The following is a 26,680-nucleotide window of genomic DNA, read 5'->3' on the forward strand; positions in this document are numbered from 1 at the left end:
GCTCACTGCAGCCTTGACCTCCCAGGCTCAACCAGTCCTCCTGCTTCAGCCTCCTGAGTAGCTGGGACTACAGGCCTGCACCACCACGCCCACCGAATTTGGTGTTTATTCTAGAGACAAGTTTTGCCATTTTGCCCTGGCTGGTCTTGAACTCCTGGGCTCGAACAATCTGACTGCCTTTCCCTTCCAAAGTGCTGGGATGACAGCGTTAGCCACCACCCCAGGCCAGTGCCCACCTCTTAATACTATCATATTGGCAAATAAATTTCAGCATATAAATTTTGGGGGACATTCAGACCATAGCAGTGTGTTCTTTACTTTCCAAAAAGAAAACAGGTCAGTTTATCAGTTTTCCTTGTATTATTGATTTTTAACTCGATTTTGTTGTGGTCAGAGAAGACATTTGATAATACGCTGTTCGCCCTTCGCCAGCCTCGACGACTCTGGGTGAGGGGGCAAGAGGGGGCCTCGCAGGATTCCTGAGCGGCAGGGATCCCAAAGAATACCTGCGCGACAGCGCGGAGGACCCGACGGGGTCCCAGGATCGTGGGCTGTGGGCCCTGACGCCTCGGAGCACTCCCTGTTCCGAGCGGGCCCGACGTGGTGGAAGCTCGGGAGCTCGGCAGCCGGGAGAGGCAGCAGGCGAAGAGGCTCCGGGATCCCGATCCGAGCACGACGACCCCGGGCTGGCGGTGCGGGCTGGAAGCCGGCGGGCATGGCTGGGCCGGGCTCTTGGGGCAGCCAGGCGCCTCTGCCGGCGTCTACGGCCATACCACCCTGAACGCGCCCGATCTCGTCTGATCTCGGAAGCTAAGCAGGGTCGGGCCTGGTTAGTACTTGGATGGGAGACCGCCTGGGAATACCGGGTGCTGTAGGCTTTTTGGCTTGCTTTCTTCTCTTTCTTTCTTTTCTACCTTCCTTTCTTCCCTTCTCTCACTCACTCTTCTTTCTTTCTTTCCTTCTTTCTCTCTTTCTTTCCTTTCTTTCTTTCTTTCTTTCCTTTTTTCTCTCTCTCCCTCTATCTCGCTCTTTCTCTCTCTTGTGCTTTCCTTCTTACTTTCATTCTTTTCTGTTTCTTCCCTTGCTATCTTTCCTTTCTTTCTTTGTCTCTCTCTCTTTCTTTCTTTCGTTCTGCTGTCTTTCCTTCTTTCTTTCTTTCTACCTATCTTTCTTTCTATCCTTCCTCCTTTCTTTCCTTCTTTCTTTCTCTCTCCCTCTCTCTTGCTTGCTCTTTCTTTCCTTCTTTCATTCTTTTCTTTTTCTTCCCTTGCTATCTTCCTTTTCTTTCTTCTCGTTCTTTCTTCTTTCTTTCTTTCCTTCTTTCTTTCTTTCTCCTATCTCTCTGTCCCTTTCTTTCTCTCTCTTTCTTTATTTCATTCTTTCCTTGTTTCTTGCTTTTCTTTCTCACTTTCTTTTCTTCCTTTCTCTTTCTTTCTTTCTTTCTTTCTTTCTTTCTTTCTTTCTTTCTTTCTTTCTTTCTTTCTTCTCTTTTTGCTCCTTTCTTTCTTTCTTTCTTTCTTTCCTTCCTTCTTTCTTTCTTTCCTTCCTTCTTTCTTTCTTTCCTTCCTTCTTTCTTTCTTTCCTTCTTTCTTTCTGTCTTTCCTTTTTCTTCCAGACGGAGTCTCGCTGTCACCCAGCCTGGAGTGCAGTGGCAAGATCTCGGCTCACTGCAAGCTCCGCCTCCCGGGTTCACGCCATTCTCCTGCCTCAGCCTCCCAAGCAGCTGGGACTACAGGCGCCCGCCACCACGCCCGGCTCATGTTTTGTAGTTTTAGTGGAGACGGGGTTTCACCGTGTTAGCCAGGCTGGTCTGGATCTCCTGACCTCGTGATCCACCCGCCTCGGCCTCCCAAAGTGCTGGCATTACAGGCGTGATCCACCGCGCCCGGCCTGCTGTAGGCTTTTGTGGCTTCCCCTCTCCCTCCCTTGCCCCTACTATCGCCATGCTTCCCAACCTCCCCGGACTCTGCTCCCCCCTTGTCGCCCGCCTACACCCCCGCCGCAGCCGGGGACCTCCTCCTGGGGGTCCGCCACCAAAGCACCACCGGGCAGCAGCATCCCACCGCTTGCGCCTCGCCGCCGCCCGGCCAGGAGCCCGGCTCCAGCCCTGGAGGGCAGGAGGCCGGACCCCAAAGGCGCAGGCGCGGGTTCCCTGCCGTTCCCGGCGCCTTCCCGCTCCCGGAACGCACAGGCGATTCAATCCATTCACCGGGCGGGCGCCGCCGCAACCTTCCAAACCGGGGGAAGGGGCGGGCAGGGCCAGCGGGTGCCACAGACGCCAGCCGAGACCTCCGCTCCAGAACGCAGGGGCTGCTTTATCCGGGGGAAGGACATTGCTTCGCCAGCAACCAGGAAAACAGTCCCTGTGCACCCGGATTCCCATTGCCACCAACTTCGCGTAAACTCCAGTCCCGAGGACACGCCAGAGACCCAGGCCTCGGGCCCCGTGGGCACGCCCGGTGCCACGGCTCCCGCCAAAAGGGCGGGCGCACTCTGCAAATCAAGGGGCCCACCGCACCGCACCAAGAGCACAGGGAGGTGCCAACACAGGAAGGAGCCTACGAAACCCACCCCCAAAGCAAGCAATTAATCCAAGACAAAACCCGTCTCAGCGCTCCGTTGCTCCTCTCGCATGGACGGCCTGGCCACCCTGTTCTGGCCCAGCCCAAGCCCCCTCCACCCTATCCCGGCCTGCTCAAAAGGGCCCTGCCTACGGGAGCAGGGCGCTCCCTCTCCAAGGCTCTATCGCTCTCGCTCTCTAGCTCCCTGCCCCTCTCTCTTCTGGGTTTGCCCCTGCACCTCGCGCTATTTCTGTCGCCTTTCCTCTGTCTCTCCCTCTCTGTCTGTCTTTCTCGCTCTCTCTGTCCCTCTCTCTATCTCTGCCTCTCTGTCTCTTTCCCTCTCCACCTCCCCTGTCTCTCTCGATCGCTGTCTCTCTCCCTCCCTCGGTTTCAATCTCTCCATCTATCTCTTCCTTGCTCTCCTTCAAGCCGTTTGTGTGTGCACGTATGTGTGTGTGTGTGTGTGTGTGTGTGTGTGTGTGTCTGTGTCTGTGTCTGAGCGCGCGCGCGTGTGTGGGTTCCCGCGCGCGAGCGCCCGGGTGTGTCTGTGTGTGGGGCTGTGGATTTGCTGCTGGTGGTGGTGGGGTGTTTCTGGGTTTCTCTCAGCCCCTCTCGCCGGGGATCAGGCTGCCGGCTCTAGTGCCAGCCCGGGGCAAAGCAGGGCCATCCCCCAACACCCCAGCCCCCACGCCCTCTTGCCCACCGGCCGGGTCTTGGTCGGGACAAGCCACCGTGGTGGGGGCGTTGTGAGAAAAAGGCCAGGCGCGGCTGGGCCGGCTGTTCGCCCTTGGCCAGCCCTGACGCCTCTGGGGGTGTGGGCCAAGAGGGGGCCTCGCAGGAGCTCCCCAGCGGCCAGGGATCCAAAAGAATACCTCCACGACAGGGCGGAGGACCCGCCGGGGTCCCAGGATCGTGGGCCCTGGGCCCCGACGCCTCGGAGCACTCCCTGTTCCGAGCGGGCCCGACGTGGTGGAAGCTCGGGAGCTCGGCAGCCGGGAGAGGCAGCAGGCGAAGAGGCTCCGGGATCCCGATCCGAGCACGACGACCCCGGGCTGGCGGTGCGGGCTGGAAGCCGGCGGGCATGGCTGGGCCGGGCTCTTGGGGCAGCCAGGCGCCTCTGCCGGCGTCTACGGCCATACCACCCTGAACGCGCCCGATCTCGTCTGATCTCGGAAGCTAAGCAGGGTCGGGCCTGGTTAGTACTTGGATGGGAGACCGCCTGGGAATACCGGGTGCTGTAGGCTTTTTGGCTTGCTTTCTTCTCTTTCTTTCTTTTCTACCTTCCTTTCTTCCCTTCTCTCACTCACTCTTCTTTCTTTCTTTCCTTCTTTCTCTCTTTCTTTCCTTTCTTTCTTTCTTTCCTTCTTTCTTTCTCTCTCTCCCTCTTTCTATCTCGCTCTTTCTCTCTCTTGTGCTTTCCTTCTTACTTTCATTCTTTTCTGTTTCTCCCCTTGCTATCTTTCCTTTCTTTCTTTGTCTCTCTCTCTTTCTCTTTCTTTCTTCCTTCCTTCCTTTCTTCCTTCCTCTCTATCTCTCTATCACTCTTTCTTTCTTTCTTTCCTTCCTTCTTTCTTTCTCTTTGTTTTCTTTCTTTCTTTCCTTCTTTCTCTCTCTCTCTCTTTCTCACTCTTTCTCTCTTTCTTTCCTTCTTTTCTTTTTCTTCCTTTGCTATCTTTGTTTTCTTTCTTTCTCTTTTCTTTTCTTTCCTTCTTTCTTTCTTTCTCCTATCTCTCTGTCTCTTTCTTTCTCTTTCTCTTTCTTTATTTCGTTCTTTCCTTTTCTCTTGCTTTTCTTTCTTTCTCACTTTCTTCCTTTCTCTTTCTTTCTTTCTTTCATTCTTTCTTCGGTCTTTGCCTCTTTCTTCCTTTCTTTCTTTCCTTCTTACTTTCATTCTTTTCTTTTTCTTCCCTTACTATCTTTCCCTTCTTTCTTTCTCTCTCTTTCTTTCTCTCTCTTTCTTTCTCTCTCTCTCTTTCTCTCTCTTTCTTTCTTTCTTTTCTTTCTTTCTTTCTTTCTTTCTTTCTTTCTTTCTTTCTTTCTTTCTTTCTTTCTTTCTTTCTTTCTTTCTTTCTTTCTTTCTTTCTTTCCTACTTGGTTTCTTTCTTTCTTTCCTTTTTCTTCCAGACGGAGTCTCACTCTGTCACCCAACCTGGAGTGCAGTGGCAAGATCTGGGCCCACTGCAAGCTCCGCCTCCCGGGTTCACGCCATTCTCCTGCCTCAGCCTCCTGAGTAGCTGGGATTACAGGCATGCACCACCACACCTGGCTAATTTTGTATTTTTAGTAGAGACGGGGTTTCTCCATGTTGGTTAGCTTGGTCTTGGTCTGGAACTCCCAACTTCAGGCGATCCACCCACTTTCCCAAAGTGCTAGGATACCCAAAGTGCTAGGATTACAGGCGTGAGTCACCAGCGCCCGGTCAGACTAGGGGTATAGTTTTAGGCTTCTGCTTGGCTTTCCTTTTCTGTGATGAATTTCACCTCACAGTCTTAGGATATGGTGAGGAGTTTTAGGCATCGATCTTCATATGGGATATTATTCTACAGTTTTCTCTTGTAAAATCTTTGTCTTGCTTTGGTATCAGGGCAATTGTAGCCTCATAGAATGAGTTAGGGAATACTCCCTCCTCTTCAAGGTTTTGGCAGGATTAACAAGGATTACTATTCGTTCTCTAAATATTTGATAGAGAAGTCAAGTCCAAGGCTTTTTTTTTTTTTTTTTTTTTTTTTTTTTTGGCAGGAGATATTGGGTTACTGATTCAGTCTCCTTACTAGTTACTCGTCTATTCAGATTTTCACTTTCTTTGTGATTTAGTCTTGGTAGGGTTCATGTTCCTAGGAATTTGTCCATTTCATCCAAGTTATCCAATATGTTGGTGTACAATTGTTCTTAGCACTCTCTTACAATCCTATTCATTTATTTCTTTGAGACAGGATCTCATCTGTCACCCAGGCTAGAGTGCAGTGGTGTGATCTAGGCTCATTACAACCTCCACCTCCCAGGTTCAAGCGATCCTCCTACCTCAGCCTCCTCAGTAGCTGGGACAACAGGCTTTTGCCATCAAGATGGGCTGAATTTTCTTCTTTCTTTCTTTCTTTCTTTCTTTAATTAATTTATTTTTTTTCTTTCCTTTTTATCTTTTTTTTTTTTTTTTTTTTTTTTTTTTTTTTTTGTAGAGACCGGGTTTGACCATGTCTCCCAGGCTGGTCTTGAACTCCTGAGCTAAAGTGATTCACCTGCCTGAACCTCCCGAGTAGCTGGGATTACAGGGGCCTACCACCACACCCGGCTATTTTTTTTTTGTATTTTTAGTAGAGATGGTTTCACCATGTTGGCCAGGTTAGTCTTGAACTCCTAACCTCAAGTGATCTGCATGCCTCGGCCTCCCAAAGTGCTGGGATTATAGGTGTGAGCCACTTCACCCTGCCAATCGTTTTCATTTTGACTGGATCCAATAGTAATGTCCCCACTTCCATTTCTGATTTTAGTAATTTGAGTATTCTCTCTTTTTTTCTTAGTCACTCCATAAAGTTTGTCAATTTTATCTTTTAAAAAACCAACTTTCAGTTTTGTTGATTTTCTCCATTTTTGTATTTTCTGTTTTATTTATTTCTGAATTAATCTTTCTTTCTTTCCTTCCTAGGGTTTAATTTGTTCTTTTCTAGTGCCTAAAGTGTAAATTTAGAGTGCTAATTTGAGGTCCTTTGGGTGTTTTTTGTTTTGTTTCCTTTTGAGAGGGAGTCTCGCTCTTGTTGGCCAGGCTGGAGTGCAATGGTGCGATCTCGGCTCACTGCAACCTCTGCCTCCCAGGTTTAAGCAATTCTCTTGCTTCAGCCTCCCAAGTCGCTGGGATTACAGGCGCCTGCCACCACAACCGGCTAATTTTGTATTTTCAGCAGAGACAGGGTTTCTCCCTGTTGTTCAGGCTAGTCTCGAACTCCTGACCTCAGGTGATTGGCTCACCTCAGCCTCCCAAAGTGCTGGGATTACAGGCATTAACCGCGACGCCTGGCTTTCTTTAGGTTTTTTTCATGTAAGCATTTCACACTATAAATTTCCCTGTTAGCACTGCTTTCACTGCATCCCAAAGTTTGGCTATGCTGTGTTTTCATTTTCATTCATTTCTGAGTACAGCTGAGCCTTGAACAACATGGGTTTGAACTGCAAGGGTGCACTTATACAGGAATTGTTTTCAATAAGTACAGTAGGTCCTCTGATTTCATTAATTCTGCATCTGTAACCAAAGGCAGATTGAAAATACAGTCTTCACAGAGCGCAAACCCTGAGGATACAGCGGCCTAACTTTTTTAATGCCCAGGTTTTACAGGGCCAACTGCAAGACTTGACTCTGTGTGGATTTTGGCCTACTTATGGGGTCCTGGAACCAATCCCCTGTGGATACTGACACCCAACTGTATTTTCTGATTTCTCTTGTGGTTTCTTCTTTAACCCATTGGTTGTTTAAGAAAATATCTGAATCTCTTCAAATACCTGAGACTGGATAATTTATTAAAAAGAGACATTTATTTCTCTCAGTTCTCAAGGCTGGGGTGTCCAAGGTCAAGTCATCAGCCCATTCAGTGTCTAAGGAGGGCCCAGTCTCTCCTTCCAAGATGACACAACGTTGCTTCATCTTTCAGAGGGGAAGAACATTGTGTCCCCACACGGAGGAGACGGAGGGAATGAACCCACTCAAGTCCTTTTCTAAGGGCTCTAATTTCATCCATAAGGACTTCTACCCTCATGAGATAATCGCCTCCTAAAGAATCCACCTTTTTACCCTTTTTTTTTTTTTGAGACAGGGTCTCATTGTATTGCCCCTACGGCAGTGCAGTAGCCTGTAGCCTGATCATGGCTCACTGCAGCCTTGACCTCCCAGGCTCAACCAGTCCTCCTGCTTCAGCCTCCTGAGTAGCTGGGACTACAGGCCTGCACCACCACGCCCACCGAATTTGGTGTTTATTCTAGAGACAAGTTTTGCCATTTTGCCCTGGCTGGTCTTGAACTCCTGGGCTCGAACAATCTGACTGCCTTTCCCTTCCAAAGTGCTGGGATGACAGCGTTAGCCACCACCCCAGGCCAGTGCCCACCTCTTAATACTATCATATTGGCAAATAAATTTCAGCATATAAATTTTGGGGGACATTCAGACCATAGCAGTGTGTTCTTTACTTTCCAAAAAGAAAACAGGTCAGTTTATCAGTTTTCCTTGTATTATTGATTTTTAACTCGATTTTGTTGTGGTCAGAGAAGACATTTGATAATACGCTGTTCGCCCTTCGCCAGCCTCGACGACTCTGGGTGAGGGGGCAAGAGGGGGCCTCGCAGGATTCCTGAGCGGCAGGGATCCCAAAGAATACCTGCGCGACAGCGCGGAGGACCCGACGGGGTCCCAGGATCGTGGGCTGTGGGCCCTGACGCCTCGGAGCACTCCCTGTTCCGAGCGGGCCCGACGTGGTGGAAGCTCGGGAGCTCGGCAGCCGGGAGAGGCAGCAGGCGAAGAGGCTCCGGGATCCCGATCCGAGCACGACGACCCCGGGCTGGCGGTGCGGGCTGGAAGCCGGCGGGCATGGCTGGGCCGGGCTCTTGGGGCAACCAGGCGCCTCTGCCGGCGTCTACGGCCATACCACCCTGAACGCGCCCGATCTCGTCTGATCTCGGAAGCTAAGCAGGGTCGGGCCTGGTTAGTACTTGGATGGGAGACCGCCTGGGAATACCGGGTGCTGTAGGCTTTTTGGCTTGCTTTCTTCTCTTTCTTTCTTTTCTACCTTCCTTTCTTCCCTTCTCTCACTCACTCTTCTTTCTTTCTTTCCTTCTTTCTCTCTTTCTTTCCTTTCTTTCTTTCTTTCTTTCCTTTTTTCTCTCTCTCCCTCTATCTCGCTCTTTCTCTCTCTTTTGCTTTCCTTCTTACTTTCATTCTTTTCTGTTTCTTCCCTTGCTATCTTTCCTTTCTTTCTTTGTCTCTCTCTCTTTCTTTCTTTCGTTCTGCTGTCTTTCCTTCTTTCTTTCTTTCTACCTATCTTTCTTTCTATCCTTCCTCCTTTCTTTCCTTCTTTCTTTCTCTCTCCCTCTCTCTTGCTTGCTCTTTCTTTCTTTCCTTCTTTCATTCTTTTCTTTTTCTTCCCTTGCTATCTTCCTTTTCTTTCTTCTCGTTCTTTCTTCTTTCTTTCTTTCCTTCTTTCTTTCTTTCTCCTATCTCTCTGTCCCTTTCTTTCTCTCTCTTTCTTTATTTCATTCTTTCCTTGTTTCTTGCTTTTCTTTCTCACTTTCTTTTCTTCCTTTCTCTTTCTTTCTTTCTTTCTTTCTTTCTTTCTTTCTTCTCTTTTTGCTCCTTTCTTTCTTTCTTTCTTTCCTTCCTTCTTTCTTTCTTTCCTTCCTTCTTTCTTTCTTTCCTTCCTTCTTTCTTTCTTTCCTTCTTTCTTTCTGTCTTTCCTTTTTCTTCCAGACGGAGTCTCGCTGTCACCCAGCCTGGAGTGCAGTGGCAAGATCTCGGCTCACTGCAAGCTCCGCCTCCCGGGTTCACGCCATTCTCCTGCCTCAGCCTCCCAAGCAGCTGGGACTACAGGCGCCCGCCACCACGCCCGGCTCATGTTTTGTAGTTTTAGTGGAGACGGGGTTTCACCGTGTTAGCCAGGCTGGTCTGGATCTCCTGACCTCGTGATCCACCCGCCTCGGCCTCCCAAAGTGCTGGCATTACAGGCGTGATCCACCGCGCCCGGCCTGCTGTAGGCTTTTGTGGCTTCCCCTCTCCCTCCCTTGCCCCTACTATCGCCATGCTTCCCAACCTCCCCGGACTCTGCTCCCCCCTTGTCGCCCGCCTACACCCCCGCCGCAGCCGGGGACCTCCTCCTGGGGGTCCGCCACCAAAGCACCACCGGGCAGCAGCATCCCACCGCTTGCGCCTCGCCGCCGCCCGGCCAGGAGCCCGGCTCCAGCCCTGGAGGGCAGGAGGCCGGACCCCAAAGGCGCAGGCGCGGGTTCCCTGCCGTTCCCGGCGCCTTCCCGCTCCCGGAACGCACAGGCGATTCAATCCATTCACCGGGCGGGCGCCGCCGCAACCTTCCAAACCGGGGGAAGGGGCGGGCAGGGCCAGCGGGTGCCACAGACGCCAGCCGAGACCTCCGCTCCAGAACGCAGGGGCTGCTTTATCCGGGGGAAGGACATTGCTTCGCCAGCAACCAGGAAAACAGTCCCTGTGCACCCGGATTCCCATTGCCACCAACTTCGCGTAAACTCCAGTCCCGAGGACACGCCAGAGACCCAGGCCTCGGGCCCCGTGGGCACGCCCGGTGCCACGGCTCCCGCCAAAAGGGCGGGCGCACTCTGCAAATCAAGGGGCCCACCGCACCGCACCAAGAGCACAGGGAGGTGCCAACACAGGAAGGAGCCTACGAAACCCACCCCCAAAGCAAGCAATTAATCCAAGACAAAACCCGTCTCAGCGCTCCGTTGCTCCTCTCGCATGGACGGCCTGGCCACCCTGTTCTGGCCCAGCCCAAGCCCCCTCCACCCTATCCCGGCCTGCTCAAAAGGGCCCTGCCTACGGGAGCAGGGCGCTCCCTCTCCAAGGCTCTATCGCTCTCGCTCTCTAGCTCCCTGCCCCTCTCTCTTCTGGGTTTGCCCCTGCACCTCGCGCTATTTCTGTCGCCTTTCCTCTGTCTCTCCCTCTCTGTCTGTCTTTCTCGCTCTCTCTGTCCCTCTCTCTATCTCTGCCTCTCTGTCTCTTTCCCTCTCCACCTCCCCTGTCTCTCTCGATCGCTGTCTCTCTCCCTCCCTCGGTTTCAATCTCTCCATCTATCTCTTCCTTGCTCTCCTTCAAGCCGTTTGTGTGTGCACGTATGTGTGTGTGTGTGTGTGTGTGTGTGTGTGTGTGTGTCTGTGTCTGTGTCTGAGCGCGCGCGCGTGTGTGGGTTCCCGCGCGCGAGCGCCCGGGTGTGTCTGTGTGTGGGGCTGTGGATTTGCTGCTGGTGGTGGTGGGGTGTTTCTGGGTTTCTCTCAGCCCCTCTCGCCGGGGATCAGGCTGCCGGCTCTAGTGCCAGCCCGGGGCAAAGCAGGGCCATCCCCCAACACCCCAGCCCCCACGCCCTCTTGCCCACCGGCCGGGTCTTGGTCGGGACAAGCCACCGTGGTGGGGGCGTTGTGAGAAAAAGGCCAGGCGCGGCTGGGCCGGCTGTTCGCCCTTGGCCAGCCCTGACGCCTCTGGGGGTGTGGGCCAAGAGGGGGCCTCGCAGGAGCTCCCCAGCGGCCAGGGATCCAAAAGAATACCTCCACGACAGGGCGGAGGACCCGCCGGGGTCCCAGGATCGTGGGCCCTGGGCCCCGACGCCTCGGAGCACTCCCTGTTCCGAGCGGGCCCGACGTGGTGGAAGCTCGGGAGCTCGGCAGCCGGGAGAGGCAGCAGGCGAAGAGGCTCCGGGATCCCGATCCGAGCACGACGACCCCGGGCTGGCGGTGCGGGCTGGAAGCCGGCGGGCATGGCTGGGCCGGGCTCTTGGGGCAGCCAGGCGCCTCTGCCGGCGTCTACGGCCATACCACCCTGAACGCGCCCGATCTCGTCTGATCTCGGAAGCTAAGCAGGGTCGGGCCTGGTTAGTACTTGGATGGGAGACCGCCTGGGAATACCGGGTGCTGTAGGCTTTTTGGCTTGCTTTCTTCTCTTTCTTTCTTTTCTACCTTCCTTTCTTCCCTTCTCTCACTCACTCTTCTTTCTTTCTTTCCTTCTTTCTCTCTTTCTTTCCTTTCTTTCTTTCTTTCCTTCTTTCTTTCTCTCTCTCCCTCTTTCTATCTCGCTCTTTCTCTCTCTTGTGCTTTCCTTCTTACTTTCATTCTTTTCTGTTTCTCCCCTTGCTATCTTTCCTTTCTTTCTTTGTCTCTCTCTCTTTCTCTTTCTTTCTTCCTTCCTTCCTTTCTTCCTTCCTCTCTATCTCTCTATCACTCTTTCTTTCTTTCTTTCCTTCCTTCTTTCTTTCTCTTTGTTTTCTTTCTTTCTTTCCTTCTTTCTCTCTCTCTCTCTTTCTCACTCTTTCTCTCTTTCTTTCCTTCTTTTCTTTTTCTTCCTTTGCTATCTTTGTTTTCTTTCTTTCTCTTTTCTTTTCTTTCCTTCTTTCTTTCTTTCTCCTATCTCTCTGTCTCTTTCTTTCTCTTTCTCTTTCTTTATTTCGTTCTTTCCTTTTCTCTTGCTTTTCTTTCTTTCTCACTTTCTTCCTTTCTCTTTCTTTCTTTCTTTCATTCTTTCTTCGGTCTTTGCCTCTTTCTTCCTTTCTTTCTTTCCTTCTTACTTTCATTCTTTTCTTTTTCTTCCCTTACTATCTTTCCCTTCTTTCTTTCTCTCTCTTTCTTTCTCTCTCTTTCTTTCTCTCTCTCTCTTTCTCTCTCTTTCTTTCTTTCTTTCTTTTCTTTCTTTCTTTCTTTCTTTCTTTCTTTCTTTCTTTCTTTCTTTCTTTCTTTCTTTCTTTCTTTCTTTCTTTCTTTCTTTCTTTCTTTCTTTCTTTCTTTCTTTCTTTCCTACTTGGTTTCTTTCTTTCTTTCCTTTTTCTTCCAGACGGAGTCTCACTCTGTCACCCAACCTGGAGTGCAGTGGCAAGATCTGGGCCCACTGCAAGCTCCGCCTCCCGGGTTCACGCCATTCTCCTGCCTCAGCCTCCTGAGTAGCTGGGATTACAGGCATGCACCACCACACCTGGCTAATTTTGTATTTTTAGTAGAGACGGGGTTTCTCCATGTTGGTTAGCTTGGTCTTGGTCTGGAACTCCCAACTTCAGGCGATCCACCCACTTTCCCAAAGTGCTAGGATACCCAAAGTGCTAGGATTACAGGCGTGAGTCACCAGCGCCCGGTCAGACTAGGGGTATAGTTTTAGGCTTCTGCTTGGCTTTCCTTTTCTGTGATGAATTTCACCTCACAGTCTTAGGATATGGTGAGGAGTTTTAGGCATCGATCTTCATATGGGATATTATTCTACAGTTTTCTCTTGTAAAATCTTTGTCTTGCTTTGGTATCAGGGCAATTGTAGCCTCATAGAATGAGTTAGGGAATACTCCCTCCTCTTCAAGGTTTTGGCAGGATTAACAAGGATTACTATTCGTTCTCTAAATATTTGATAGAGAAGTTAAGTCCAAGGCTTTTTTTTTTTTTTTTTTTTTTTTTTGGCAGGAGATATTGGGTTACTGATTCAGTCTCCTTACTAGTTACTCGTCTATTCAGATTTTCACTTTCTTTGTGATTTAGTCTTGGTAGGGTTCATGTTCCTAGGAATTTGTCCATTTCATCCAAGTTATCCAATATGTTGGTGTACAATTGTTCTTAGCACTCTCTTACAATCCTATTCATTTATTTCTTTGAGACAGGATCTCATCTGTCACCCAGGCTAGAGTGCAGTGGTGTGATCTAGGCTCATTACAACCTCCACCTCCCAGGTTCAAGCGATCCTCCTACCTCAGCCTCCTCAGTAGCTGGGACAACAGGCTTTTGCCATCAAGATGGGCTGAATTTTCTTCTTTCTTTCTTTCTTTCTTTCTTTCTTTCTTTAATTTATTTTTTTTCTTTCCTTTTTATCTTTTTTTTTTTTTTTTTTGTAGAGACCGGGTTTGACCATGTCTCCCAGGCTGGTCTTGAACTCCTGAGCTAAAGTGATTCACCTGCCTGAACCTCCCGAGTAGCTGGGATTACAGGGGCCTACCACCACACCCGGCTATTTTTTTTTTGTATTTTTAGTAGAGATGGTTTCACCATGTTGGCCAGGTTAGTCTTGAACTCCTAACCTCAAGTGATCTGCATGCCTCGGCCTCCCAAAGTGCTGGGATTATAGGTGTGAGCCACTTCACCCTGCCAATCGTTTTCATTTTGACTGGATCCAATAGTAATGTCCCCACTTCCATTTCTGATTTTAGTAATTTGAGTATTCTCTCTTTTTTTCTTAGTCACTCCATAAAGTTTGTCAATTTTATCTTTTAAAAAACCAACTTTCAGTTTTGTTGATTTTCTCCATTTTTGTATTTTCTGTTTTATTTATTTCTGAATTAATCTTTCTTTCTTTCCTTCCTAGGGTTTAATTTGTTCTTTTCTAGTGCCTAAAGTGTAAATTTAGAGTGCTAATTTGAGGTCCTTTGGGTGTTTTTTGTTTTGTTTCCTTTTGAGAGGGAGTCTCGCTCTTGTTGGCCAGGCTGGAGTGCAATGGTGCGATCTCGGCTCACTGCAACCTCTGCCTCCCAGGTTTAAGCAATTCTCTTGCTTCAGCCTCCCAAGTCGCTGGGATTACAGGCGCCTGCCACCACAACCGGCTAATTTTGTATTTTCAGCAGAGACAGGGTTTCTCCCTGTTGTTCAGGCTAGTCTCGAACTCCTGACCTCAGGTGATTGGCTCACCTCAGCCTCCCAAAGTGCTGGGATTACAGGCATTAACCGCGACGCCTGGCTTTCTTTAGGTTTTTTTCATGTAAGCATTTCACACTATAAATTTCCCTGTTAGCACTGCTTTCACTGCATCCCAAAGTTTGGCTATGCTGTGTTTTCATTTTCATTCATTTCTGAGTACAGCTGAGCCTTGAACAACATGGGTTTGAACTGCAAGGGTGCACTTATACAGGAATTGTTTTCAATAAGTACAGTAGGTCCCCTGATTTCATTAATTCTGCATCTGTAACCAAAGGCAGATTGAAAATACAGTCTTCACAGAGCGCAAACCCTGAGGATACAGCGGCCTAACTTTTTTAATGCCCAGGTTTTACAGGGCCAACTGCAAGACTTGACTCTGTGTGGATTTTGGCCTACTTATGGGGTCCTGGAACCAATCCCCTGTGGATACTGACACCCAACTGTATTTTCTGATTTCTCTTGTGGTTTCTTCTTTAACCCATTGGTTGTTTAAGAAAATATCTGAATCTCTTCAAATACCTGAGACTGGATAATTTATTAAAAAGAGACATTTATTTCTCTCAGTTCTCAAGGCTGGGGTGTCCAAGGTCAAGTCATCAGCCCATTCAGTGTCTAAGGAGGGCCCAGTCTCTCCTTCCAAGATGACACAACGTTGCTTCATCTTTCAGAGGGGAAGAACATTGTGTCCCCACACGGAGGAGACGGAGGGAATGAACCCACTCAAGTCCTTTTCTAAGGGCTCTAATTTCATCCATAAGGACTTCTACCCTCATGAGATAATCGCCTCCTAAAGAATCCACCTTTTTACCCTTTTTTTTTTTTTTGAGACAGGGTCTCATTGTATTGCCCCTACGGCAGTGCAGTAGCCTGTAGCCTGATCATGGCTCACTGCAGCCTTGACCTCCCAGGCTCAACCAGTCCTCCTGCTTCAGCCTCCTGAGTAGCTGGGACTACAGGCCTGCACCACCACGCCCACCGAATTTGGTGTTTATTCTAGAGACAAGTTTTGCCATTTTGCCCTGGCTGGTCTTGAACTCCTGGGCTCGAACAATCTGACTGCCTTTCCCTTCCAAAGTGCTGGGATGACAGCGTTAGCCACCACCCCAGGCCAGTGCCCACCTCTTAATACTATCATATTGGCAAATAAATTTCAGCATATAAATTTTGGGGGACATTCAGACCATAGCAGTGTGTTCTTTACTTTCCAAAAAGAAAACAGGTCAGTTTATCAGTTTTCCTTGTATTATTGATTTTTAACTCGATTTTGTTGTGGTCAGAGAAGACATTTGATAATACGCTGTTCGCCCTTCGCCAGCCTCGACGACTCTGGGTGAGGGGGCAAGAGGGGGCCTCGCAGGATTCCTGAGCGGCAGGGATCCCAAAGAATACCTGCGCGACAGCGCGGAGGACCCGACGGGGTCCCAGGATCGTGGGCTGTGGGCCCTGACGCCTCGGAGCACTCCCTGTTCCGAGCGGGCCCGACGTGGTGGAAGCTCGGGAGCTCGGCAGCCGGGAGAGGCAGCAGGCGAAGAGGCTCCGGGATCCCGATCCGAGCACGACGACCCCGGGCTGGCGGTGCGGGCTGGAAGCCGGCGGGCATGGCTGGGCCGGGCTCTTGGGGCAGCCAGGCGCCTCTGCCGGCGTCTACGGCCATACCACCCTGAACGCGCCCGATCTCGTCTGATCTCGGAAGCTAAGCAGGGTCGGGCCTGGTTAGTACTTGGATGGGAGACCGCCTGGGAATACCGGGTGCTGTAGGCTTTTTGGCTTGCTTTCTTCTCTTTCTTTCTTTTCTACCTTCCTTTCTTCCCTTCTCTCACTCACTCTTCTTTCTTTCTTTCCTTCTTTCTCTCTTTCTTTCCTTTCTTTCTTTCTTTCTTTCCTTTTTTCTCTCTCTCCCTCTATCTCGCTCTTTCTCTCTCTTGTGCTTTCCTTCTTACTTTCATTCTTTTCTGTTTCTTCCCTTGCTATCTTTCCTTTCTTTCTTTGTCTCTCTCTCTTTCTTTCTTTCGTTCTGCTGTCTTTCCTTCTTTCTTTCTTTCTACCTATCTTTCTTTCTATCCTTCCTCCTTTCTTTCCTTCTTTCTTTCTCTCTCCCTCTCTCTTGCTTGCTCTTTCTTTCTTTCCTTCTTTCATTCTTTTCTTTTTCTTCCCTTGCTATCTTCCTTTTCTTTCTTCTCGTTCTTTCTTCTTTCTTTCTTTCCTTCTTTCTTTCTTTCTCCTATCTCTCTGTCCCTTTCTTTCTCTCTCTTTCTTTATTTCATTCTTTCCTTGTTTCTTGCTTTTCTTTCTCACTTTCTTTTCTTCCTTTCTCTTTCTTTCTTTCTTTCTTTCTTTCTTTCTTTCTTTCTTTCTTCTCTTTTTGCTCCTTTCTTTCTTTCTTTCTTTCCTTCCTTCTTTCTTTCTTTCCTTCCTTCTTTCTTTCTTTCCTTCCTTCTTTCTTTCTTTCCTTCTTTCTTTCTGTCTTTCCTTTTTCTTCCAGACGGAGTCTCGCTGTCACCCAGCCTGGAGTGCAGTGGCAAGATCTCGGCTCACTGCAAGCTCCGCCTCCCGGGTTCACGCCATTCTCCTGCCTCAGCCTCCCAAGCAGCTGGGACTACAGGCGCCCGCCACCACGCCCGGCTCATGTTTTGTAGTTTTAGTGGAGACGGGGTTTCACCGTGTTAGCCAGGCTGGTCTGGATCTCCTGACCTCGTGATCCACCCGCCTCGGCCTCCCAAAGTGCTGGCATTACAGGCGTGATCCACCGCGCCCGGCCTGCTGTAGGCTTTTGTGGCTTCCCCTCTCCCTCCCTTGCCCCTACTATCGCCATGCTTCCCAACCTCCCCGGACTCTGCTCCCCCCTTGTCGCCCGCCTACACCCCCGCCGCAGCCGGGGACCTCCTCCTGGGGGTCCGCCACCAAAGCACCACCGGGCAGCAGCATCCCACCGCTTGCGCCTCGCCGCCGCCCGGCCAGGAGCCCGGCTCCAGCCCTGGAGGGCAGGAGGCCGGACCCCAAAGGCGCAGGCGCGGGTTCCCTGCCGTTCCCGGCGCCTTCCCGCTCCCGGAACGCACAGGCGATTCAATCCATTCACCGGGCGGGCGCCGCCGCAACCTTCCAAACCGGGGGAAGGGGCGGGCAGGGCCAGCGGGTGCCACAGACGCCAGCCGAGACCTCCGCTCCAGAACGCAGGGGCTGCTTTATCCGGGGGAAGGACATTGCTTCGCCAGCAACCAGGAAAACAGTCCCTGTGCACCCGGATTCCCATTGCCACCAACTTCGCGTAAACTCCAGTCCCGAGGACACGCCAGAGACCCAGGCCTCGGGCCCCGTGGGCACGCCCGGTGCCACGGCTCCCGCCAAAAGGGCGGGCGCACTCTGCAAATCAAGGGGCCCACCGCACCGCACCAAGAGCACAGGGAGGTGCCAACACAGGAAGGAGCCTACGAAACCCACCCCCAAAGCAAGCAATTAATCCAAGACAAAACCCGTCTCAGCGCTCCGTTGCTCCTCTCGCATGGACGGCCTGGCCACCCTGTTCTGGCCCAGCCCAAGCCCCCTCCACCCTATCCCGGCCTGCTCAAAAGGGCCCTGCCTACGGGAGCAGGGCGCTCCCTCTCCAAGGCTCTATCGCTCTCGCTCTCTAGCTCCCTGCCCCTCTCTCTTCTGGGTTTGCCCCTGCACCTCGCGCTATTTCTGTCGCCTTTCCTCTGTCTCTCCCTCTCTGTCTGTCTTTCTCGCTCTCTCTGTCCCTCTCTCTATCTCTGCCTCTCTGTCTCTTTCCCTCTCCACCTCCCCTGTCTCTCTCGATCGCTGTCTCTCTCCCTCCCTCGGTTTCAATCTCTCCATCTATCTCTTCCTTGCTCTCCTTCAAGCCGTTTGTGTGTGCACGTATGTGTGTGTGTGTGTGTGTGTGTGTGTGTGTGTGTGTGTGTCTGTGTCTGTGTCTGAGCGCGCGCGCGTGTGTGGGTTCCCGCGCGCGAGCGCCCGGGTGTGTCTGTGTGTGGGGCTGTGGATTTGCTGCTGGTGGTGGTGGGGTGTTTCTGGGTTTCTCTCAGCCCCTCTCGCCGGGGATCAGGCTGCCGGCTCTAGTGCCAGCCCGGGGCAAAGCAGGGCCATCCCCCAACACCCCAGCCCCCACGCCCTCTTGCCCACCGGCCGGGTCTTGGTCGGGACAAGCCACCGTGGTGGGGGCGTTGTGAGAAAAAGGCCAGGCGCGGCTGGGCCGGCTGTTCGCCCTTGGCCAGCCCTGACGCCTCTGGGGGTGTGGGCCAAGAGGGGGCCTCGCAGGAGCTCCCCAGCGGCCAGGGATCCAAAAGAATACCTCCACGACAGGGCGGAGGACCCGCCGGGGTCCCAGGATCGTGGGCCCTGGGCCCCGACGCCTCGGAGCACTCCCTGTTCCGAGCGGGCCCGACGTGGTGGAAGCTCGGGAGCTCGGCAGCCGGGAGAGGCAGCAGGCGAAGAGGCTCCGGGATCCCGATCCGAGCACGACGACCCCGGGCTGGCGGTGCGGGCTGGAAGCCGGCGGGCATGGCTGGGCCGGGCTCTTGGGGCAGCCAGGCGCCTCTGCCGGCGTCTACGGCCATACCACCCTGAACGCGCCCGATCTCGTCTGATCTCGGAAGCTAAGCAGGGTCGGGCCTGGTTAGTACTTGGATGGGAGACCGCCTGGGAATACCGGGTGCTGTAGGCTTTTTGGCTTGCTTTCTTCTCTTTCTTTCTTTTCTACCTTCCTTTCTTCCCTTCTCTCACTCACTCTTCTTTCTTTCTTTCCTTCTTTCTCTCTTTCTTTCCTTTCTTTCTTTCTTTCCTTCTTTCTTTCTCTCTCTCCCTCTTTCTATCTCGCTCTTTCTCTCTCTTGTGCTTTCCTTCTTACTTTCATTCTTTTCTGTTTCTCCCCTTGCTATCTTTCCTTTCTTTCTTTGTCTCTCTCTCTTTCTCTTTCTTTCTTCCTTCCTTCCTTTCTTCCTTCCTCTCTATCTCTCTATCACTCTTTCTTTCTTTCTTTCCTTCCTTCTTTCTTTCTCTTTGTTTTCTTTCTTTCTTTCCTTCTTTCTCTCTCTCTCTCTTTCTCACTCTTTCTCTCTTTCTTTCCTTCTTTTCTTTTTCTTCCTTTGCTATCTTTGTTTTCTTTCTTTCTCTTTTCTTTTCTTTCCTTCTTTCTTTCTTTCTCCTATCTCTCTGTCTCTTTCTCTTTCTCTTTCTTTATTTCGTTCTTTCCTTTTCTCTTGCTTTTCTTTCTTTCTCACTTTCTTCCTTTCTCTTTCTTTCTTTCTTTCATTCTTTCTTCGGTCTTTGCCTCTTTCTTCCTTTCTTTCTTTCCTTCTTACTTTCATTCTTTTCTTTTTCTTCCCTTACTATCTTTCCCTTCTTTCTTTCTCTCTCTTTCTTTCTCTCTCTTTCTTTCTCTCTCTTTCTTTCTCTCTCTCTTTCTCTCTCTCTTTCTCTCTCTCTCTCTTTCTTTCTTTCTTTCTTTCTTTCTTTCTTTCTTTTCTTTCTTTCTTTCTTTCTTTCTTTCTTTCTTTCTTTCTTTCTTTCTTTCTTTCTTTCTTTCTTTCTTTCTTTCTTTCTTTCCTACTTGGTTTCTTTCTTTCTTTCCTTTTTCTTCCAGACGGAGTCTCACTCTGTCACCCAACCTGGAGTGCAGTGGCAAGATCTGGGCCCACTGCAAGCTCCGCCTCCCGGGTTCACGCCATTCTCCTGCCTCAGCCTCCTGAGTAGCTGGGATTACAGGCATGCACCACCACACCTGGCTAATTTTGTATTTTTAGTAGAGACGGGGTTTCTCCATGTTGGTTAGCTTGGTCTTGGTCTGGAACTCCCAACTTCAGGCGATCCACCCACTTTCCCAAAGTGCTAGGATACCCAAAGTGCTAGGATTACAGGCGTGAGTCACCAGCGCCCGGTCAGACTAGGGGTATAGTTTTAGGCTTCTGCTTGGCTTTCCTTTTCTGTGATGAATTTCACCTCACAGTCTTAGGATATGGTGAGGAGTTTTAGGCATCGATCTTCATATGGGATATTATTCTACAGTTTTCTCTTGTAAAATCTTTGTCTTGCTTTGGTATCAGGGCAATTGTAGCCTCATAGAATGAGTTAGGGAATACTCCCTCCTCTTCAAGGTTTTGGCAGGATTAACAAGGATTACTATTCGTTCTCTAAATATTTGATAGAGAAGTCAAGTCCAAGGCTTTTTTTTTTTTTTTTTTTTTTTTTTTTTTTGGCAGGAGATATTGGGTTACTGATTCAGTCTCCTTACTAGTTACTCGTCTATTCAGATTTTCACTTTCTTTGTGATTTAGTCTTGGTAGGGTTCATGTTCCTAGGAATTTGTCCATTTCATCCAAGTTATCCAATATGTTGGTGTACAATTGTTCTTAGCACTCTCTTACAATCCTATTCATTTATTTCTTTGAGACAGGATCTCATCTGTCACCCAGGCTAGAGTGCAGTGGTGTGATCTAGGCTCATTACAACCTCCACCTCCCAGGTTCAAGCGATCCTCCTACCTCAGCCTCCTCAGTAGCTGGGACAACAGGCTTTTGCCATCAAGATGGGCTGAATTTTCTTCTTTCTTTCTTTCTTTCTTTCTTTCTTTCTTTCTTTAATTTATTTTTTTTCTTTCCTTTTTATCTTTTTTTTTTTTTTTTTTTTTTTTTTTTTTTTTTTTTTTGTAGAGACCGGGTTTGACCATGTCTCCCAGGCTGGTCTTGAACTCCTGAGCTAAAGTGATTCACCTGCCTGAACCTCCCGAGTAGCTGGGATTACAGGGGCCTACCACCACACCCGGCTCTTTTTTTTTTTGTATTTTTAGTAGAGATGGTTTCACCATGTTGGCCAGGTTAGTCTTGAACTCCTAACCTCAAGTGATCTGCATGCCTCGGCCTCCCAAAGTGCTGGGATTATAGGTGTGAGCCACTTCACCCTGCCAATCGTTTTCATTTTGACTGGATCCAATAGTAATGTCCCCACTTCCATTTCTGATTTTAGTAATTTGAGTATTCTCTCTTTTTTTCTTAGTCACTCCATAAAGTTTGTCAATTTTATCTTTTAAAAAACCAACTTTCAGTTTTGTTGATTTTCTCCATTTTTGTATTTTCTGTTTTATTTATTTCTGAATTAATCTTTCTTTCTTTCCTTCCTAGGGTTTAATTTGTTCTTTTCTAGTGCCTAAAGTGTAAATTTAGAGTGCTAATTTGAGGTCCTTTGGGTGTTTTTTGTTTTGTTTCCTTTTGAGAGGGAGTCTCGCTCTTGTTGGCCAGGCTGGAGTGCAATGGTGCGATCTCGGCTCACTGCAACCTCTGCCTCCCAGGTTTAAGCAATTCTCTTGCTTCAGCCTCCCAAGTCGCTGGGATTACAGGCGCCTGCCACCACAACCGGCTAATTTTGTATTTTCAGCAGAGACAGGGTTTCTCCCTGTTGTTCAGGCTAGTCTCGAACTCCTGACCTCAGGTGATTGGCTCACCTCAGCCTCCCAAAGTGCTGGGATTACAGGCATTAACCGCGACGCCTGGCTTTCTTTAGGTTTTTTTCATGTAAGCATTTCACACTATAAATTTCCCTGTTAGCACTGCTTTCACTGCATCCCAAAGTTTGGCTATGCTGTGTTTTCATTTTCATTCATTTCTGAGTACAGCTGAGCCTTGAACAACATGGGTTTGAACTGCAAGGGTGCACTTATACAGGAATTGTTTTCAATAAGTACAGTAGGTCCCCTGATTTCATTAATTCTGCATCTGTAACCAAAGGCAGATTGAAAATACAGTCTTCACAGAGCGCAAACCCTGAGGATACAGCGGCCTAACTTTTTTAATGCCCAGGTTTTACAGGGCCAACTGCAAGACTTGACTCTGTGTGGATTTTGGCCTACTTATGGGGTCCTGGAACCAATCCCCTGTGGATACTGACACCCAACTGTATTTTCTGATTTCTCTTGTGGTTTCTTCTTTAACCCATTGGTTGTTTAAGAAAATATCTGAATCTCTTCAAATACCTGAGACTGGATAATTTATTAAAAAGAGACATTTATTTCTCTCAGTTCTCAAGGCTGGGGTGTCCAAGGTCAAGTCATCAGCCCATTCAGTGTCTAAGGAGGGCCCAGTCTCTCCTTCCAAGATGACACAACGTTGCTTCATCTTTCAGAGGGGAAGAACATTGTGTCCCCACACGGAGGAGACGGAGGGAATGAACCCACTCAAGTCCTTTTCTAAGGGCTCTAATTTCATCCATAAGGACTTCTACCCTCATGAGATAATCGCCTCCTAAAGAATCCACCTTTTTACCCTTTTTTTTTTTTTTGAGACAGGGTCTCATTGTATTGCCCCTACGGCAGCGCAGTAGCCTGTAGCCTGATCATGGCTCACTGCAGCCTTGACCTCCCAGGCTCAACCAGTCCTCCTGCTTCAGCCTCCTGAGTAGCTGGGACTACAGGCCTGCACCACCACGCCCACCGAATTTGGTGTTTATTCTAGAGACAAGTTTTGCCATTTTGCCCTGGCTGGTCTTGAACTCCTGGGCTCGAACAATCTGACTGCCTTTCCCTTCCAAAGTGCTGGGATGACAGCGTTAGCCACCACCCCAGGCCAGTGCCCACCTCTTAATACTATCATATTGGCAAATAAATTTCAGCATATAAATTTTGGGGGACATTCAGACCATAGCAGTGTGTTCTTTACTTTCCAAAAAGAAAACAGGTCAGTTTATCAGTTTTCCTTGTATTATTGATTTTTAACTCGATTTTGTTGTGGTCAGAGAAGACATTTGATAATACGCTGTTCGCCCTTCGCCAGCCTCGACGACTCTGGGTGAGGGGGCAAGAGGGGGCCTCGCAGGATTCCTGAGCGGCAGGGATCCCAAAGAATACCTGCGCGACAGCGCGGAGGACCCGACGGGGTCCCAGGATCGTGGGCTGTGGGCCCTGACGCCTCGGAGCACTCCCTGTTCCGAGCGGGCCCGACGTGGTGGAAGCTCGGGAGCTCGGCAGCCGGGAGAGGCAGCAGGCGAAGAGGCTCCGGGATCCCGATCCGAGCACGACGACCCCGGGCTGGCGGTGCGGGCTGGAAGCCGGCGGGCATGGCTGGGCCGGGCTCTTGGGGCAGCCAGGCGCCTCTGCCGGCGTCTACGGCCATACCACCCTGAACGCGCCCGATCTCGTCTGATCTCGGAAGCTAAGCAGGGTCGGGCCTGGTTAGTACTTGGATGGGAGACCGCCTGGGAATACCGGGTGCTGTAGGCTTTTTGGCTTGCTTTCTTCTCTTTCTTTCTTTTCTACCTTCCTTTCTTCCCTTCTCTCACTCACTCTTCTTTCTTTCTTTCCTTCTTTCTCTCTTTCTTTCCTTTCTTTCTTTCTTTCTTTCCTTTTTTCTCTCTCTCCCTCTATCTCGCTCTTTCTCTCTCTTTTGCTTTCCTTCTTACTTTCATTCTTTTCTGTTTCTTCCCTTGCTATCTTTCCTTTCTTTCTTTGTCTCTCTCTCTTTCTTTCTTTCGTTCTGCTGTCTTTCCTTCTTTCTTTCTTTCTACCTATCTTTCTTTCTATCCTTCCTCCTTTCTTTCCTTCTTTCTTTCTCTCTCCCTCTCTCTTGCTTGCTCTTTCTTTCTTTCCTTCTTTCATTCTTTTCTTTTTCTTCCCTTGCTATCTTCCTTTTCTTTCTTCTCGTTCTTTCTTCTTTCTTTCTTTCCTTCTTTCTTTCTTTCTCCTATCTCTCTGTCCCTTTCTTTCTCTCTCTTTCTTTATTTCATTCTTTCCTTGTTTCTTGCTTTTCTTTCTCACTTTCTTTTCTTCCTTTCTCTTTCTTTCTTTCTTTCTTTCTTTCTTTCTTTCTTCTCTTTTTGCTCCTTTCTTTCTTTCTTTCCTTCCTTCTTTCTTTCTTTCCTTCCTTCTTTCTTTCTTTCCTTCCTTCTTTCTTTCTTTCCTTCCTTCTTTCTTTCTTTCCTTCTTTCTTTCTGTCTTTCCTTTTTCTTCCAGACGGAGTCTCGCTGTCACCCAGCCTGGAGTGCAGTGGCAAGATCTCGGCTCACTGCAAGCTCCGCCTCCCGGGTTCACGCCATTCTCCTGCCTCAGCCTCCCAAGCAGCTGGGACTACAGGCGCCCGCCACCACGCCCGGCTCATGTTTTGTAGTTTTAGTGGAGACGGGGTTTCACCGTGTTAGCCAGGCTGGTCTGGATCTCCTGACCTCGTGATCCACCCGCCTCGGCCTCCCAAAGTGCTGGCATTACAGGCGTGATCCACCGCGCCCGGCCTGCTGTAGGCTTTTGTGGCTTCCCCTCTCCCTCCCTTGCCCCTACTATCGCCATGCTTCCCAACCTCCCCGGACTCTGCTCCCCCCTTGTCGCCCGCCTACACCCCCGCCGCAGCCGGGGACCTCCTCCTGGGGGTCCGCCACCAAAGCACCACCGGGCAGCAGCATCCCACCGCTTGCGCCTCGCCGCCGCCCGGCCAGGAGCCCGGCTCCAGCCCTGGAGGGCAGGAGGCCGGACCCCAAAGGCGCAGGCGCGGGTTCCCTGCCGTTCCCGGCGCCTTCCCGCTCCCGGAACGCACAGGCGATTCAATCCATTCACCGGGCGGGCGCCGCCGCAACCTTCCAAACCGGGGGAAGGGGCGGGCAGGGCCAGCGGGTGCCACAGACGCCAGCCGAGACCTCCGCTCCAGAACGCAGGGGCTGCTTTATCCGGGGGAAGGACATTGCTTCGCCAGCAACCAGGAAAACAGTCCCTGTGCACCCGGATTCCCATTGCCACCAACTTCGCGTAAACTCCAGTCCCGAGGACACGCCAGAGACCCAGGCCTCGGGCCCCGTGGGCACGCCCGGTGCCACGGCTCCCGCCAAAAGGGCGGGCGCACTCTGCAAATCAAGGGGCCCACCGCACCGCACCAAGAGCACAGGGAGGTGCCAACACAGGAAGGAGCCTACGAAACCCACCCCCAAAGCAAGCAATTAATCCAAGACAAAACCCGTCTCAGCGCTCCGTTGCTCCTCTCGCATGGACGGCCTGGCCACCCTGTTCTGGCCCAGCCCAAGCCCCCTCCACCCTATCCCGGCCTGCTCAAAAGGGCCCTGCCTACGGGAGCAGGGCGCTCCCTCTCCAAGGCTCTATCGCTCTCGCTCTCTAGCTCCCTGCCCCTCTCTCTTCTGGGTTTGCCCCTGCACCTCGCGCTATTTCTGTCGCCTTTCCTCTGTCTCTCCCTCTCTGTCTGTCTTTCTCGCTCTCTCTGTCCCTCTCTCTATCTCTGCCTCTCTGTCTCTTTCCCTCTCCACCTCCCCTGTCTCTCTCGATCGCTGTCTCTCTCCCTCCCTCGGTTTCAATCTCTCCATCTATCTCTTCCTTGCTCTCCTTCAAGCCGTTTGTGTGTGCACGTATGTGTGTGTGTGTGTGTGTGTGTGTGTGTGTGTGTGTGTCTGTGTCTGTGTCTGAGCGCGCGCGCGTGTGTGGGTTCCCGCGCGCGAGCGCCCGGGTGTGTCTGTGTGTGGGGCTGTGGATTTGCTGCTGGTGGTGGTGGGGTGTTTCTGGGTTTCTCTCAGCCCCTCTCGCCGGGGATCAGGCTGCCGGCTCTAGTGCCAGCCCGGGGCAAAGCAGGGCCATCCCCCAACACCCCAGCCCCCACGCCCTCTTGCCCACCGGCCGGGTCTTGGTCGGGACAAGCCACCGTGGTGGGGGCGTTGTGAGAAAAAGGCCAGGCGCGGCTGGGCCGGCTGTTCGCCCTTGGCCAGCCCTGACGCCTCTGGGGGTGTGGGCCAAGAGGGGGCCTCGCAGGAGCTCCCCAGCGGCCAGGGATCCAAAAGAATACCTCCACGACAGGGCGGAGGACCCGCCGGGGTCCCAGGATCGTGGGCCCTGGGCCCCGACGCCTCGGAGCACTCCCTGTTCCGAGCGGGCCCGACGTGGTGGAAGCTCGGGAGCTCGGCAGCCGGGAGAGGCAGCAGGCGAAGAGGCTCCGGGATCCCGATCCGAGCACGACGACCCCGGGCTGGCGGTGCGGGCTGGAAGCCGGCGGGCATGGCTGGGCCGGGCTCTTGGGGCAGCCAGGCGCCTCTGCCGGCGTCTACGGCCATACCACCCTGAACGCGCCCGATCTCGTCTGATCTCGGAAGCTAAGCAGGGTCGGGCCTGGTTAGTACTTGGATGGGAGACCGCCTGGGAATACCGGGTGCTGTAGGCTTTTTGGCTTGCTTTCTTCTCTTTCTTTCTTTTCTACCTTCCTTTCTTCCCTTCTCTCACTCACTCTTCTTTCTTTCTTTCCTTCTTTCTCTCTTTCTTTCCTTTCTTTCTTTCTTTCCTTCTTTCTTTCTCTCTCTCCCTCTTTCTATCTCGCTCTTTCTCTCTCTTGTGCTTTCCTTCTTACTTTCATTCTTTTCTGTTTCTCCCCTTGCTATCTTTCCTTTCTTTCTTTGTCTCTCTCTCTTTCTCTTTCTTTCTTCCTTCCTTCCTTTCTTCCTTCCTCTCTATCTCTCTATCACTCTTTCTTTCTTTCTTTCCTTCCTTCTTTCTTTCTCTTTGTTTTCTTTCTTTCTTTCCTTCTTTCTCTCTCTCTCTCTTTCTCACTCTTTCTCTCTTTCTTTCCTTCTTTTCTTTTTCTTCCTTTGCTATCTTTGTTTTCTTTCTTTCTCTTTTCTTTTCTTTCCTTCTTTCTTTCTTTCTCCTATCTCTCTGTCTCTTTCTTTCTCTTTCTCTTTCTTTATTTCGTTCTTTCCTTTTCTCTTGCTTTTCTTTCTTTCTCACTTTCTTCCTTTCTCTTTCTTTCTTTCTTTCATTCTTTCTTCGG

The 26,680-nt window shown here is 50.6% G+C and overlaps 8 non-coding genes across 8 annotated transcripts; all 8 read left to right on the top strand.

Moving 5' to 3' along the window:
• The first annotated feature begins 759 nt into the window (after positions 1-759).
• LOC139360411 (5S ribosomal RNA) lies at positions 760-878 on the top strand. The gene has a single exon (XR_011617768.1). It is a non-coding gene; the product is annotated as a 5S ribosomal RNA (ribosomal RNA).
• Positions 879-3,686: 2,808 nt separating this feature from the next.
• On the top strand, positions 3,687-3,805 carry LOC139360415 (5S ribosomal RNA). Its single transcript, XR_011617777.1, has one exon. It is a non-coding gene; the product is annotated as a 5S ribosomal RNA (ribosomal RNA).
• A 4,369-nt stretch (positions 3,806-8,174) lies between these two features.
• Positions 8,175-8,293, top strand: LOC139360417 (5S ribosomal RNA). Its single transcript, XR_011617790.1, has one exon. It is a non-coding gene; the product is annotated as a 5S ribosomal RNA (ribosomal RNA).
• A 2,786-nt stretch (positions 8,294-11,079) lies between these two features.
• LOC139360422 (5S ribosomal RNA) lies at positions 11,080-11,198 on the top strand. The gene has a single exon (XR_011617798.1). It is a non-coding gene; the product is annotated as a 5S ribosomal RNA (ribosomal RNA).
• Positions 11,199-15,576: 4,378 nt separating this feature from the next.
• LOC139360425 (5S ribosomal RNA) lies at positions 15,577-15,695 on the top strand. The gene has a single exon (XR_011617803.1). It is a non-coding gene; the product is annotated as a 5S ribosomal RNA (ribosomal RNA).
• Positions 15,696-18,493: 2,798 nt separating this feature from the next.
• On the top strand, positions 18,494-18,612 carry LOC139360432 (5S ribosomal RNA). Its single transcript, XR_011617815.1, has one exon. It is a non-coding gene; the product is annotated as a 5S ribosomal RNA (ribosomal RNA).
• A 4,423-nt stretch (positions 18,613-23,035) lies between these two features.
• On the top strand, positions 23,036-23,154 carry LOC139360442 (5S ribosomal RNA). Its single transcript, XR_011617842.1, has one exon. It is a non-coding gene; the product is annotated as a 5S ribosomal RNA (ribosomal RNA).
• A 2,804-nt stretch (positions 23,155-25,958) lies between these two features.
• LOC139360447 (5S ribosomal RNA) lies at positions 25,959-26,077 on the top strand. Its single transcript, XR_011617853.1, has one exon. It is a non-coding gene; the product is annotated as a 5S ribosomal RNA (ribosomal RNA).
• Positions 26,078-26,680: the final 603 nt, after the last annotated feature.

This window comes from Macaca nemestrina, chromosome 1, assembly GCF_043159975.1.
Source record: "Macaca nemestrina isolate mMacNem1 chromosome 1, mMacNem.hap1, whole genome shotgun sequence".
Classification (NCBI taxonomy): domain Eukaryota; kingdom Metazoa; phylum Chordata; class Mammalia; order Primates; family Cercopithecidae; genus Macaca; species Macaca nemestrina.